The sequence below is a fragment of the Phyllobates terribilis genome, unplaced genomic scaffold (genome assembly GCF_046119375.1).
Source record: "Phyllobates terribilis strain yellow unplaced genomic scaffold, ASM4611937v1 Scaffold_2__4_contigs__length_985480577, whole genome shotgun sequence".
Taxonomy (NCBI): Eukaryota; Metazoa; Chordata; class Amphibia; order Anura; family Dendrobatidae; genus Phyllobates; species Phyllobates terribilis.
The window spans coordinates 452,927,949-452,933,948 of NW_027362762.1; the positions used below are offsets into that span (position 1 = coordinate 452,927,949).

Below are 6,000 nucleotides of genomic sequence, written 5' to 3' on the forward strand. Positions count from 1 at the left end.
TATGTACAGTCTCCTAAAGAGAACCTAGCACCAGGTCAATCGTGTCCAGTTTTTCCTCTAATTATATTCCCACTGCTACACCAACTAATCTGTATTTTGCTGTTTTGTTTTTTTTAAATCCACCGTATGGTTCCAGAAATATAGGCTTTTTTTTTATTTAGTGCAAATTTTTTATGGCCTTTACAAGGGGGTGTTGCTCACGGTGTTCCTTGTGCGTGTGACTTTGGGCTGCTCTGCATTATTACTCCATAAGCAACGTCCCTTGTAAAGACCACAAAAATTATCACTATATAAAAAGACCCATATCTCTGGAACCGTATGTTGGCTTGAATAAAAAAAAAAACATAATACTCAGAGTAGTGGGAATGAAATAAAAGGAGAAAAAAACTTTTGATCTGGCGACAGGACCTCTTTAAGGCCCCAAACTAATTTGACTAATGTTGGCCAAACCGCCGATATCTGTGGGTTCAGAGGACAGTCTAATGTGTTAGGGGGCTTCACCATGATCTCGGGGGACAGAAGGATCTGACATCTGAAATTTCAGATAGCTGATCCTTTTGTTTTCTTAGAAATAAGCTGCCACCAGAAATGTCCTGTCTCATAGAAGACACAGGAGTGCTTTGCAGGGCGAGGGCTCCTGTGTAAGGCGGAGTTGGCCTTGTAGCCAAAAGACCCGATGGCTATCTAAAGTGTATGGGGGGCTTACAGTAGTAGCTTGGTTAGGGATGATAAAAAGGCATGTTAAATGACAACTCTTATGTTTATTTCTTAGATATACAACACGTCACCTCCATGATGACACCACATCTAAACAGATCAGAGCTCTCCTACAATGAGCCATTGCATGTGTCCCCATGCACCAATACTGTGTAAGAGAGAAGATGGGCTCTGTTCCTAATAGATCGAATGCCTTGACCCTGCAACTAATGTAGTGAGGCTGTGAACATCAATGATCCTTTTAAAGGCCTTTACCAGTGCTTCACTGTGGTCTGTGTTCATGACTTTACTACAGAGTACTAGAGTCATCCATGTCCCTACAAGTCTAATTTTTAATTACTGTTCTGTAAAGACATCTGCAAATATTTCTGTACAATAGCTTTACACCGTATACAATCTCCATGCATTGCCCCTTGCTGTGTATGCGAAAGGGCTAAATATATATTTTATGGGTCAGTAACTGTCACTGTAATATAAGAAGGAATCCCAAATTTGTTATTGGTGTCCACAGCCGTGTCACTACCCTGCAGATATCGTCCTCTACAGTCCTCCATACAGCACAGAGTTCTGTGGTTATTCTTTGTGCCCTTTATAGTCCTATGTATTAATACAACTCTGAGTGTCATAATAACAATCTCGAAAAAGATCTATCAATCCGTATCATCATATTCCTGAAAGCAAGGTGCAATATGGTGACCAGTGAGCAGACACAAATGGAAGACGTGAAAGTTCTGGGCACACTTTATAAGAAATAGCGCTGTATGACGAGTTGTATATATACCTACAAGCACACTATGTCCAGAGTTTTCCATGTTATTCGCAATATGTCGGTTGGTGACAAGGCCTCGTCTATAAACCTGGATCAAGAATTTCAACCAAAAACAAAAATATGCACAAAAATCCATCATCAGATAGAATAGTGGATTATGCCATCACCCAGCCTGTTCTGCATATATATGTGCGTGTGTGTGTGTGGACACTGTATATATCAAAGTCATGTAATTTCGTGTTACACGTGCTGAGATGTAACATTTGTAAGAGTACAAAGAATACATGAACATGGACACTCTACAAGGACTCCAGCCGGGCTCTGTGTATCACGAGACGTTAAAGCTTCTCTCTGATGGTTCCTCTTAGAAATCTAATTCAATAAAATGTCCTGTTCTGGTCGGTGGTGTCTGTTGAAATCCTCTGCTCGCTATCACAGCCAATAGTGGGTGTATTAAACCAAACTCCAGCAGGGGGCAGCATGGTCCAAAGATATAAAAATATAGATTGCGATTTACTTTTGTGAATGAGCAATGCTAAAATATACTGAACCAACTAAACTGCAGATGTATAGGACTCCAACAAAATAAAGTAGTCATTCAGACTAAACATTCATTAAAAGGATCCCTGGTACATAATTCTTCAGCAATCCGAAAAAGCTTTTATCCCATTTTTTTTATTTTATTTCTAAAGCGCAATACCACACCCTCCACAGTATAATATTATACAGAGCTACCATTATATATCATTATTTAGCAATTATCCATGAACCGCTCCCCAAGTATACCTCTTACAAGACAAACATGCATCTGATTCAATGTGGGAAATTCTGAGGGGTTTTAAAAAAAGAAAAAAAGAAGAGATTGTTGGGAGTCGCCTCTAGACCTATAAGCAACATTAAAGAAACTGTTCATAGTCTGTGATAGAGCCTTTGGTTTAAACATTGAGTTATGTTTCTTTCATTGAAATTTCATTGGCAGTAGTTATGCAAATAAATCTAAGAGCTCGTTCACACAGCCACATTTTCTGTTTCTATTTTGCATAAGAAATTCTATATACATACATACACGGATCAGCCATAACATTAAAACAGCCGACAGATGTGGCGAATACCATTTTCTGCTGACTGGTAGGCACTAGTGATGAGTGAGCATGCTCATTGCTCGAGATTTACGAGCATGCTCAGGTGAGTACCTATTATCTTCAGCGTGCTCGGGCGTTAAGTTTTCGTCGCTCTCTGAACATGATTTGCGACTGTTTGACAGCTTTAATACAAGTGAGGAATGCTTGTTTTTCCAGGATTCCTCACATGTATTAAAGCTGTCAAACAGTCGCAAATCATGTTCACGGAGCAAGGAAAACTTAAAGCCCGAGCACGCTGAAGATAATAGGTTCTTGCCCGAGCATGCTCGTAAATGTCAAGCAGCGAGCATGCTCACTCATCACTAGTAGGCACAGCTTTAATCCACACCTAAGGCGCCATTCATATTTCTGTTTTTCATGTATAAGTTTTTCACAGGGAGAGAACACATACCGTACCTACTTTACTCTGCAGACATGTCCATTTTATATCCAATTTGCAGATGAAATTTGCCCATTCAAGTTTCATGGGTCTATGGGGAAAAAACAGATCGCACACTGCTTTGTGTCATAGGAGTGCTGTCCAATTTATACTAATTAAAAATCACATTAGTCCTATTCCTGGTGATTATGGTGTGGGATGAAATAATGTACAGTAGACTAACTCCTCTAGTCTTCATTTATGGCCTGCAGCGTCTCCGAACTTGTCTCCTATTGAGCACATCTGAACATCATTGATTGAAGATTGCTAAAGGAGCTGCCAGCAGAGGATCCTGATGACTTGCGTGCCAAAGTGCAATCAGCGCAGCAGAACAGTCCTCAGACAAACATTAATAACCTCATTAATATAATTTTTTTATTATTTGCATATCATTAATATGTCTACGAACCCTGTGATTTTCATAACTCCATGTCTTTTCCTTCTTGGTAATGCAATTTCAATGTTGAAGACCATATTATAACGTACGAAAGGAATAAAATTGAGAAGAGGAGGCACTGAAAAGAGGAACTGAGATAATACAGAGTTTGAAGGAACTGTAATTATTAGGGCATAATAATTAATAAATTGTAGGTAATGTGAGCTCAAGGGGTAAAGAGAGGAATTAGCAGGGAATGGGAGAAGAATTGTGGTATAGGTGGGGGAAAAAAATTAGAATACTTGAAGGAATGGGAGATTTAGGGATGAAAGTAACAACATTGAAGATTCAATTATATAATTTAAACTATTGAGGAGAAGCAAGTGCTACTGGGAAGTGTCATTTTAGCAGTGGAAGAATAGGATAACCCTCTGAGCTACGTGAAGCTGGGCTAAGTCTGTATATTAACAATAAGTATGCTTTTACTGTGCTTTGTGAAGAATACTACAATTGCGGGAATAACCCTTTAATAATTTTCTACTGTTCCTAATAGATTCTTTAAATTAAGATAACAGAAATCATTTTAGATTATGAAACAATTATTTCTACAATCCAATGGTTTCAATGAAACAGTTAAATCAATCAGTGCTAAGGTGCCAGAATACACAGTCTTGATGAAGGATGTCCTGAAGTAAGATATGCTAAATTCCTTAAGATGCATTTACCTCTTAATGGCCATCTTTCAGTTGCTCTGCGCCAACGTAAGAAACATACTCAAGTTAGGGACCGGAGAATATTTTTGTCAAAATTGACACTTTTATGGTGTAAATTGTGATGATTTTGTCAGCCACATTCCACAATGTCCCCTCACCACTAACTTTTGCCCAATTTAGAAAACGATTGCGGAGCTAGAGTAAAAAACGCAAGAAGTTGCAAAATTTTTGTGCAGCTGCTAGTTGGGCAAAAAGTTGGCGACATTTATAAAATTTTAGGCCATAATTCTGATGAATCGGGCCCCCACTGTACTGCAGCTTACAGCATACAGGGCTATATAGCTGCAGACTAGTCGGAGTCATGCTAACCATTGTCCTGCCTGAAGAGCAGCGATCAGTGGGTACCTGAATATCAGAAGTAGACAACAGAGAAATGAAAGAAGATGGCCTGACCTGAAGCATCACATTTTTTTTTCACTATGCAGATGGCCGGATGCATTGCTTACCTGAGGATGAAACAGCAATACGATTATCTATTAGAAGCCTTGGGTAATGTCGTGGGGAAAGAAGCGACTTTTAGAAATGTTATATGGAGTTCTGGAGGGAATTTGTTTTAGAAAGAAACTAAACACAAGAAGAAGGGCACAATCTGAAATCAGTTGGGGGAGGTACAGGATCAGAAGTAATGTCAGAAAATATTTACCTGAAAGAGAAGTAGACACTTGGAATAAAATATCAACTGATATAGTTGGAGAATCAACATTAAGTGAATTTAATCAATGTCATACATGTATACATGCGGATGTTATGCGGTTCAATGCGCGCATGGTACCCGGGTTGGGAGAAGAGGAGACTCTCATCCGACCCGGGTACCATCGTACCTGCAAGTTAAAAAAGAATTAATAAAGTAAAAAATAAAAAAAAATATTCATACTCACCTCTCCAGCGGCCTCCGGTCTGATCCCGGCGACGATCCTCTCTCCTCGGCGTCCCGCGGTGTACTGGCAGGACCTGCGGTGACGTCATTTAGTCAGCTGATGGTCAAGCGACCGCTGACGTCAGCGGTCAGGTGATGGTCGCGTGACCATCAGCTGACTAAATGACGTCACCGCAGGTCCTGCCAAGGAGAGAGGATCGTCGCGGGAGTGAGACCGGGGGTCACCGGAGAGGTGAATATAAGGTTTTTTTTATTTTTAACTTTTTTATTTCTTTTTTTTTTAGTAAGGATGCAGCATTTGCAAGCAAAACTCTCTGGTCACACAATATAAATCCAAGCCAGTTGCCTGGATTTATATTGTGCGACCAACTTTGTCAAGCCCTTTTCCAAGTGATGCTCAAAATCGCTTGAAAAAGCGCTTTAAAAAATGCATGGGGAAATGCATGTAAAAACACTTAGAAAACGCTTCTCCCTGGCAGAAAAAACGCACGTAAAATCTGCATGCGTTTCTTCTGCCAGGGACAGGAAAAAACGCTCAGGAAATTTCTACTTGCAATCTGCATAGTAGGCACATAGCCTGAAAGGAGAAAGATGTTGCCAGCAACAGAAACTAAACTCTGAGGAAGATATGTGCCAGAAAAGAGGGATTTTATCTATTTCATATTGTCAGTGTACAGTACAGACCAAAGTTTGGACACACCTTCTCATTTAAAGATTTTTCTGTATTTTCTTTACTATGAAAATTGTACATTCACACTGAAGGCATCAAAACTATGAATTAACACATGTGGAATTATATAGTTAACAAAAAAAGTGTGAAACAACTGAAAATATGTCTTATATTCTATGTTCTTCAAAGTAGCCACCTTTTGCTTTGATGACTGCTTTGCACACTCTTGGCATTCTCTTGATGAGCTTCAAGAGGTAG

At 39.5% G+C, this 6,000-nt stretch overlaps 1 pseudogene; it reads left to right on the top strand.

Annotated features, from left to right (window-relative positions):
- Window positions 1-1,280, top strand: part of LOC141215509 (CYFIP-related Rac1 interactor A-like) — a 136,422-nt pseudogene extending 135,142 nt beyond the window's left edge.
- Window positions 1,281-6,000: the final 4,720 nt, after the last annotated feature.